This window comes from Petaurus breviceps, unplaced genomic scaffold, assembly GCF_028583685.1.
Source record: "Petaurus breviceps papuanus isolate PSGF00001 unplaced genomic scaffold, PetGlider_PUasm1.0 178, whole genome shotgun sequence".
Taxonomy (NCBI): domain Eukaryota; kingdom Metazoa; phylum Chordata; class Mammalia; order Diprotodontia; family Petauridae; genus Petaurus; species Petaurus breviceps.
The window spans coordinates 22,057,732-22,066,883 of NW_027185777.1; the positions used below are offsets into that span (position 1 = coordinate 22,057,732).

The 9,152-nt window shown below is 47.5% G+C and overlaps 1 protein-coding gene and 2 pseudogenes across 7 annotated transcripts in view; 2 read left to right on the forward strand and 1 right to left on the reverse strand.

The window, feature by feature from the left end:
• The first annotated feature begins 222 nt into the window (after positions 1-222).
• On the forward strand, positions 223-1,298 carry LOC138159786 (protein FAM50A-like; annotated as a pseudogene).
• A 438-nt stretch (positions 1,299-1,736) lies between these two features.
• The window catches only part of LOC138159835 (uncharacterized), a 14,776-nt pseudogene continuing 7,360 nt past the window's right edge, over positions 1,737-9,152 (reverse strand).
• SVIL (supervillin) overlaps positions 7,040-9,152 on the forward strand; it is a 267,203-nt gene continuing 265,090 nt past the window's right edge. For 2 of the 7 annotated variants that reach the window (XM_069086412.1, XM_069086418.1), the window contains exon 1: positions 7,561-8,233. The gene's annotated coding sequence lies outside the window, so the exon portion shown is untranslated. Of the gene's footprint in view, positions 7,512-7,560; positions 8,234-8,262; positions 8,513-9,149 lie in introns of those variants that run through there. The other 5 variants (XM_069086417.1, XM_069086413.1, XM_069086415.1 and 2 more) reach the window with 4 other exon arrangements.

Here is a 9,152-nt window from a genome sequence, read left to right on the forward strand (position 1 = left end):
TTCTTCTGCTTCTTTTTCCTGCTGTTTCTGCTTCTTTTTGCTTCTGCACCGGCTGCTTCTTTTGATGCTGCGGCTGCTGCTCCACCCCTCCCCCTCTCCCTCCTCCTCATGCGGTGCTGACCCGGCAGCGTGATGACGTCACAGCGGGCCTATAAGCCGCGCTGGCGCAGCCCAGCCTTCTTTCTCTGCTGTCCGGCCTGGCCGCCGGGGGCCTCGCCTGCCATGGCTCATCAGTTCAAGGGTGCGGTGAGTGAGGCAGGCCGCGGCATGCAGCTCATGAAGAAGCGGGAGAAGCAGCGCGAGCAGATGGAGCAGATGAAGCAGCGGATCGCCGAGGAGAACATCATGAAGTCCAACATCGACAAGAAGTTCTCGGCTCATTACGACACGGTGGAGGCCGAGCTCAAGTCCAGCACCGTGGGTCTGGTGACCCTGAATGACATGAAGGGCCAAGCAGGAAGAGCTGGTGAGGGAGCGGGAGAAGCAGCTGGCCAAGAAGGAACAGTCCAGAGAACTGCAGCTCAAGCTGGAGAAGCTTCGAGAGAAGGAACGCAAGAAGGAAGAGAAGCGGAAAATCTCCAGCCTGTCCTTCTCCCTGGAGGAGGAAGAGGAGCCTGAGGAAGAGAGGGAGGGGGAATGTCTAGACAGGGAAGGCAGTGTAGACGGGAACAAGAATAGACTCGCTTCCCACCTGGGGAGAGTTAACAGGCTGAGTGGAGAAGGGATCTCTTGGAAGAAGAGAAAGTTAGGGAAGAACCCAGATGTAGACACAAGCTTTCTTCCTGACCTTGACCCAGAGGAGGAGGAAAATAGGCTCCGAGAGGAACTTCGGCAGGAATGGGAGGCCAAGCAGGAGAAGATCAAGAGGGAAGAGATTGAAATCACATTTAGTTACTGGGATGGCTCTGGCCACCGAAGGACCGTGAAGATGAAGAAGGGGAACACGGTGCAGCAGTTCCTGCAGAAGGCCCTGGAGATCCTTCGGAAGGACTTCAGTGAGCTGAGGTCAGCCAGAGTGGAGCAGCTCATGTACATTAAGGAGGATCTGATTATACCTCATCATCACAGCTTCTATGACTTCATTGTCACCAAAGCCAGAGGGAAGAGTGGCCCGCTCTTTAACTTTGATGTCCATGACGACGTTCGGCTGCTCAGTAATGCCATAGTAGAGAAGGATGAGTCACACACAGGAAAGGTGGTGCTGAGGAGTTGGTATGAGAAGAGCAAGCACATTTTCCCAGCCAGCCGCTGGGAGCCATATGACCCAGAGAAAGAGGGACAAATACACCATCAGATGAGCAAACCTGTTAAAGACAGCATGTGAGCTTTGTCACCACACCTCTCCTCCATCCCCACCTACCGACCCACCCACTCTTTTGCATTTGTTGAGCCTGACAGAGAAAGTTAGTGGCTGCTCTAGACATCCCTCCTTCTGTCCCCCATTGTGGGGCTTCACCCTTCTCACTGGTTTTCTAGGTGTATCTGAGTCCTCTAGGTTCACATGTTCAACTGGGAAGCAGACCCTGGGACTGACACAGGCTGGGCAGGACTGTGGTAGAATTGGTCCTTGGATTTCAACTCCCTAATTCTATTGTTATTTACATGTTTCTTATTTTAGAATGAATAAACTCTTTTTTTGAGTACACATTACCCTCTTTATTCAGCCCACAGCAACACCAAATACAGCAAAAGGGGAGAGGAAGAGGGAGTTCTTGTTATTCACTCCCAATATTGTGATATAGCAATAAGAGATGGAGGAAGAGGTAGCCTTCCTCAGCTTCAAGAAGTATGACAGGGAGGGATAGGATGGGGATGAGATGATAGAATCCACCTTTGGCTAGGTGGGCTACAGAGTGGGTGGGGATAGGGAGGACACTGGAGTGGGGGTGGATTCAGTCTCTCTTCGGCTCATTTCAAGCAGAGAGGTAACAGCTGTTATCTCTGGACCACACTGCCAGGTCAAGATGGGGTCTTCGGATGGCTGTGTCTAGACTGACATTATGGGGGGTGGGGCAAGAAGCTTCCTAGATCTCCTCAGAATCTGTTGGGGAGGTTGGGACAGGCCAAGGGGAATCTGAGTAATGGAAGGCAAGAGAGGGTGGGAGAAAAAGAAATCTTCAGAGCAGATAGCCAGGCAACCTAGTAGAGTTCCTTTATCACTCTGGGAGCTCTCTCTATTTCCCTCTACTTCAGGTGGAGCTAGAGATTGGATGTCATGGCCCTGACCATCAAACAAGGCACAGAAGAATGGATGCCAGATGGTTCTGAAGGAGAATGAGTTACCAGATCCAGAATTCCCTGTCCTTTCATAGCCGGGCTCCCAGGGTGCAGGCTGTCTCTCCTCTTCCAGGTTCTGGGTGAGAACTGGTGTCTGATCCCTGAGAAGCTGCTGACCAAGGTGAAGCATAGCATTTGGTGGCTGAATTTGGTCCCTGTGGAGCTGAGAGGCTGGAGAAGTGCCAGGCTGGGGACTGTATGCTCTAGTGATTCCCGAGTCATCCAGACTCTCTTCTCCAGGGCCATAGTCCTCTTCTTGGTCACAAGGGTCTTTATCCAGATCTTCTCCTCCTTCCCCAGGGGGAAGGCAGGGGATCAAGCTGGGAAAGGAAGGGGGGTGGGGGTGCCAAGGTTCCTCCTTCCCCCACAAACCAAGAAGTGCTGAGTAGGGGCTAACCCCCCAGGGGAAGGGGCAGCCTGAGCACCGAAGAAGAGCTGCAAAGAGGCAGAAAACAGAGAATGACTGAAGGAATAAATAAACTTTTGCATGAGAAAAAGATACCTGTAATGGGAATGCAAATTTGGAAGATCTTCCCTGCCCCTAGGCTAAAGTGCACCTGAAGCCTGGGGTGGGAGGCTTGTTTTTCAGTAGATACTTCTTGATTGGCCAGTGGGTCCAAAAGGTTGTTACATTCTCTGAGCCAGGAGAAGGCTATATAAGCCCTGATGTGTAGCTTTGTTTTGGGGGCTCGCTTTGAGAAGTGTTCTGTGATTTGATCTGTATTCTGGGAAGTCGTTGTCCAGGGCCCCCCCCCCCCCGAAAAACCCAGATGTGGAAACCCAGATATTGACTGGATATGGATGTAATGGTTGGACAGTTTGGAAATCTGTCTACTTGATCTGTTTCTGTCTTGATAATTCTGCCTGTATACTTTGAAGTTCAGGGTGCTGACCTTTTCCCCCCCCAACAAGGTAAAAGATATACATCTGACTGATTAAAGTAAGCTTGTTAACCCATTTTGAGTTGCTTTCCTTTAACAAAGCAGATCCAAGAACCTGTATGGGCAGCAAACCCTGAGGATGTGCTTGGGGTGCTTGCCGCTACAATACCCCAGGGTGAGAGAGAGAGAGAGAGAGAGAGAGAGACAAAAAAAAAAAACAACCTATCAGAATGGTGGATGGAAAGGACAGCACAAAATTAATCTGGTCCCACAGACAGTGCAACTTGAAAGTCCAGGGGCAAATGAAAGAAATCCTCAAGCAGAATTCTGCTTAGGGGCAATCTCAAACCCTACAAAAGCAGAAGAAAGCCCTCAAAGGCAGGGTAGCCTCTGAGCCCCAGCCATGGTTGGAAACCCTAGACCAACTGCCAAGACAGACTAGAGTCAAACCACAGAAGAAGACTGCAAAAGGTGGAACCTAATCTTAGTCACTACCCTCAGGACAGCTTCCTTATTAACAACAATAAAATTAGACGTACAGTCTGCATCTGCTTATCATGGGCAAAGAAAAGATCATTTAATAGACAGCTTGATTATGATCAAACAAGCATTTATTTTATATCTCACATGTGCTTGACACTATGCTAAGTACCAAGACAAAAGTGGAAATATTCACTACCCTAAGTGGGCTTATATTTTAACAGGGGAGTAGATAGGTACATATATAAAACATAGAAACAAAATGAATCCATGGTTGTTTCAGGAGAGAGGTACTAGCAGCTCAGTGATTAGGAAAAACTACATGTAGAGGATGTGACAATTGAGCTGAGCTTGTAATGATCAAGGTTGGCCCCAAAGAAGAAGTAAAGATCCCAATTCCTGCTTTTTTTGAAGATGTGAACCTTTTTGTAGAGGGTCTAGGTGGTGAAGTAGGTAGCTCACCAGGCTTGGAATCAGAAAGACTTGTCTTCATGTGTACAAATCCAGCCTCAGACACTTAGTAGCTGTGTGAACCTGGGCGAGTTATTTAACCCTGTTTAGTTTCCTCATCTGCAAAATGAGCTGGAGAAGGAAATGGTAAATCACTCTGATATTTTTGTGAAGAAAACTTCAAATGGGTTACAAACAATCAGAAATCACTGCAATGACTAAACATGATTGTAGAACATGAAACATCTCCACTCACTTGGCGCCTGGGGACAGTAAACTAAAACTTAAAATAGTTGTTACAAAACACTTTCTGCCTTTGAGGGTCAGATACTTCCTAGACTTGGGAGTCCCTTTCCGCTGGGAGTATGCTCTGGGAGAAGGGCAGGATGCAGTGGGGAAAATAGGTGATGTCAAAATAAAAAGATATGGAAGTATGTATTATATATAAAGTATGTATTACATATATATATCATACATATCTATATATATCTGCATCAAATGTTGGCCTTTTTTGAAAATTTATTTATTTTATTTTCAACATTTATTTCTATAAGTTTAAAACTTTTCCCCCTCCCTCCCCAAGATGGCCTGCAATCTGATATAGGCTCTACATATACATGCCTATTAAACATTTTCACATTAGTCATGTTGTATAGAAGAATTATAATGAATGAGAGGAACCATGAGAAAGAAAAAACAAAACGAACAAAAAAAAAAAGAAAATAGCCTGCTTCCCTCTGCATTCAGATTCCATAGTTCTTTCTGTGGATGTGGATGGCATTTTCCATCATGAGTCCTTTGGAATTGTTTTGGGTCCTTGCATTGCTGAGAAGGACCAAGTCTATGAAAAATCAATCATCAAAGACTGTGGCTGTTACTGTGTACAATGTTCTCCTGGTTCTGCTCACTTCACTCAGCATCAGTTCATATAACTCTTTCCAGGTTTTTCTGAAGTCTGCCTGTTCATTTCTTACAGCACAATAGTATTCCATTACATTCATATACCACAACTTCAGCCATTCCCCAATTGAGGGGCATTCCCTCAATTTCCAGTTCTTGACCACCACAAAGAGAGATGCTATAAATATTTTTGTACATGTGGGTCCTTTTCCCATTTTTATGATCTCTTGGGATATAGCCCTAGAAGGGGTATTGCTGGGTCAAGGGTATGCACATTTTTATAGCCCTTTGGGCATAGTTCCAAATTGCTCTCCAGAATGATTGGATCAGATCACAGCTCTACCAACAATGAATTAGTGTTCCAACTTTCCCATATCTTCTCCAACATTTATCATTTTCCTGTTTTGTCATATTAGCCAATCTGATAGGTGTGATAATGGTCCCTCAGAGTTGTTTTGATTTGCACCTCTCTAATAAATAGTGATTTCGAGTATTTTTTTCATGTGACTATAGATAGCTTTAATTTCTTCCTCTGAAAACTTTCTGTTTGTATCCTTTGACCATTTATTAATTGGGGGATCCCTTGTATTCTTGTAAATTTGACTCAGTTCTCTATATATTTTAGAAATGAGGCCTTCATTAGAGTTGTAAAAATTCTATTCCAGTTTTCTGCTTCCCAACTAATCTTGGTTGCATTGGCTTTGTTTGTACAAAAACTTTTCAATTTGATGTAATCAAAATTATCCATTTTATATTTCATAATGTTCTCTATCTCTTGTTTGGTTATAAATTCTTCCATTCTCCATAAATCTGACAGATAAACTATTCCTTGCTCCCCTAATTTGTTTATAGTATCAGGCTGGCCTTCTCTAATGTAGGGTTGGGAGAGAGGGAGGGAGACAACTGGGAACTCAAAATGTAACAAAAAAGTTTTTTAAATGAAAGCAAAATTTTAAAAAGTAAAAGATCCCCTCTTTTTCAGAGACTGGAACAAAGGAGGAGAGAATGGGGTAATGTTAAAATTTTGTGAAGTGTAGAACTCACAATGGATGGTTTCTGTTTTCTAGATAAAGTTTGAGGAGAGTGATGGGGGAGAAGTCATCTAAGTGACTTCTGAGGAAATTAGGTTTGGAACAGAAGGTGAGAATCAAGATAATAGTCTACCAGGGAAGATGAAAAGAATTTAAGAGGAACAAGGAAGCTCCAGTGGAGATTAGATAAATTTGTAGTGGATCCAGTCAACTAGGATATATGACCCTGGAGAAGGGGCAGGAGCTAGGAAAGCCAAGGAAGCGGTATGTCAATGGGTAAGGAATTTGGGGATGCAGGACAGCACAAAGTTATAAAGCCTTATTTAGGAAGGGAGGGAAGAGAAGCCATAGAAGACCTAATGGAGTGACAAGAGGCCAGCCAAGAATAACTTGAGGAGGCATGAGGTATGGGAAGAGATGGAAGGGGAAAAAAGACTATGGTCAGAGAATTTCAGAGTTCTGGATCCTGAAAGCTGAAATATAAATGATTGTTCCATCAAGTGCATAATGTTTCCAGTAGGTTTTAGTTCACTCCAGTGGGAGTGAAGTGTCAATCATGGGAGTGAAGGAGGTTGATGGACTGGGAGACCAGGAGTTTGAGGAAGGATGTTTACAAAATACTATCAGAGACCTTACAAATACAAGACAAACTTTAGGCAGACCCTCTAAAATTTACAAGGATTAATTACTGACTAGTGGAAGATCACGTCCTCCAAGCTGTGTTAATTATTCACATGCCTCTGGTCTGTACAGGTTAAGTGGGAGCAACTTTTGCCAGCTGCCCCTTTTATTCCCCTTTCTCATCAAAGGTGTAAAATACTGCCCAAGTCACTCAGCCCTGACAGGGAATCCGAAGATATGTTTATTTTGCAATTAACAAATACTATTAGGCAGTTCTGAGCCTGGTGAAAGCTGGACTTTTTAGTACAGTATATTAATTTTCAGTTATTTGTACGATGTCTTGGACAAGTTCCAAAGTTTGCATGTGTGTGCAGTTGCATATTTTAAGCTTCTCGAGGGTAGCAACAGTTCGTCTTTCCCTCTCTCTGAGAGAGAAGAGCCAGAGGGACAGATAGAGAGACAAAGAGAGACAGAGAGACTGTGCGTCTGGTCACTGTGGATGTTCAGTAAATGCTTTTTAATGGTGGGGGTTAGGAGCAGATTGACAAAGGGGAGTTAGGCCAACCCCAGATGGCAGATTAAGGCTGTTATCTTCTGTACACACCTGACTTGAGATGCACCTTTGTATCCTTCTCTAAGAGGATACAAAGGAAGGTCTAGCATTTGGAGATTGAAGGCCGAGGTAGAGAAAGAAGCAACCGAAGAGGAGTCGATACCAACCCTCCCCCAAACAAGGAATATAGCACGTGATTAAGTCCTAGGATTTGACTCTAGCTCCGAGTTCCATCCGCAGCTTTTATCTCCAACCCAGGACAGCTGGGGGCGGAGCCGAGAGGAGGCTAAGTTGGCGGCGTGGTCCCTTTAAGGCAAGGTCGGTTCCAGTCCCCCGGAAGCGCCAGGCGAAACAGTGTGGTCAGGGGGGTGTGCCCGCGCGCGGAGCTGCTGCCCGAGAGTCAGGAGCGTGTGCGCGCGGGGCCTAAGGGAGCCGGACCAAGTAGGGGCGGAGCGGGGAAGAGGAGGAGGGCCGGGCGCGCGCCCAGGGGGTGGGCTCGAGCCAGCCGGGTTTCCTTGGCACGCGGGCCTGGCCACTCAGAGAGCCCGGCGCCTGTGGACTGACAGGCAGAGCGAGAGAGGGGAGGGGGCTGTAGGGAGAGGGGGACACAATATCGAGGGGAGGTCGCGGCTGAGGTCGCTATATAATTAAAACACTCCACTCCCTGCTCCAGGCTTGAGGTTTGCAGAAGCTGGGGGAAGGACGCACCCGGGGGGCGCGGGGTAGAGCCGCCAAACTTGTGCGGGGCTGTTGCTGGTGGTGCCGCCGGGGATTACGGGGCCAAGACCCTCTGCCCCTCTCCCTCCCTCTTTCTGCGGGATCCTACTTCACCGAGGGAGCTACTGTTGCTGCCCCGAGTTCGAAGAAGTTCGGAGACCAGAGCATTAAGGCTTGGCGCCCCTCCTCTTTGGGGACCAGAGCTGGGGCTTGCACCCTGGAAGTTTTTTCTCCAACGCTAACTTTTGTCTCTGGAGGAAATAGTCCAGGCAGGTGTGTGAGCGCCAGCAGCGCTTTCTGGGGAAGCACAACTGACTACCAAGGTAAGACCGGGAGGCGTGTGTTTGTGTGCATGCGTGTGTGTGTGTGTGTGTGTGTGTGTTTATGCAAGTGCGCGAGCTCTGTTTCTCCCAGGAGGAATCATCTCATCTCTGAGGTTACTCCTCACGCAGCTGCTATTGGGAGGTTTGCACATAGACTAATTGGATAACTTTTATTCTTCTCCAAACCTGCTCCCCCGTCCCTCCTTTCCACCAGAAATGGTTGTTTTAATCAAGTACCTCCGTGGGGTCTCCCAGCTTATGCTGTGGATGTTTGCACAGGTGAGAGAGAGCCTGATGAAGTCTGGAGAGAGCGTTGTTTCTAACTCTTTATGTCTTTTCTCGGTCCCTTTCCACCAGCCCCGGTGTCTGGCGCCGGAGCCTGCCTAGTTGGCCCCTAAATTTAGGGGGGCCCCGAAGCTGTGCGGTTGACGCTGTAAGGTGACTACTCTCCTTAGGACCCAGAGGGACTTAATCACTCGGGCTTCCCCGAAAGCCCCCCCCCCCCTCCCTTTTCCTTCTCAGCCTCTCTAGCTGCTGGGAATACAGGACGGCACTCAGTTTTCAAGGACAGGAAAAAATCTGCCGGAGTTTTAAAATAGGACTTGCATCCGTCTGATTCCCGGCAGTTTCCTTAGGACGCCGCCTGGGGCCAGGGTGTGGGTTCTTTCGCCCTCCCCGCGAGATGGGACCTCTTCTGGCTGCGCTCCCTGCGTGTCAGCACCCTGGCGGGGTGCTTTGCCGGGCTGTCGGGGTCTGGGGCTTTGGCTGCTGGCTCCGGGTGGTGACTGTAGAATGACTGTCCTTTCTTTCTAGTTGGGAAGGGCTGGGTGGAGCCTGCCTCCTTTAACCTAGAGGCGGGCATTTGCTAGGTTGTGTGTAGTAAGGAGGCAGAGGAAACAGGTAACGTGGGTCACTGCAC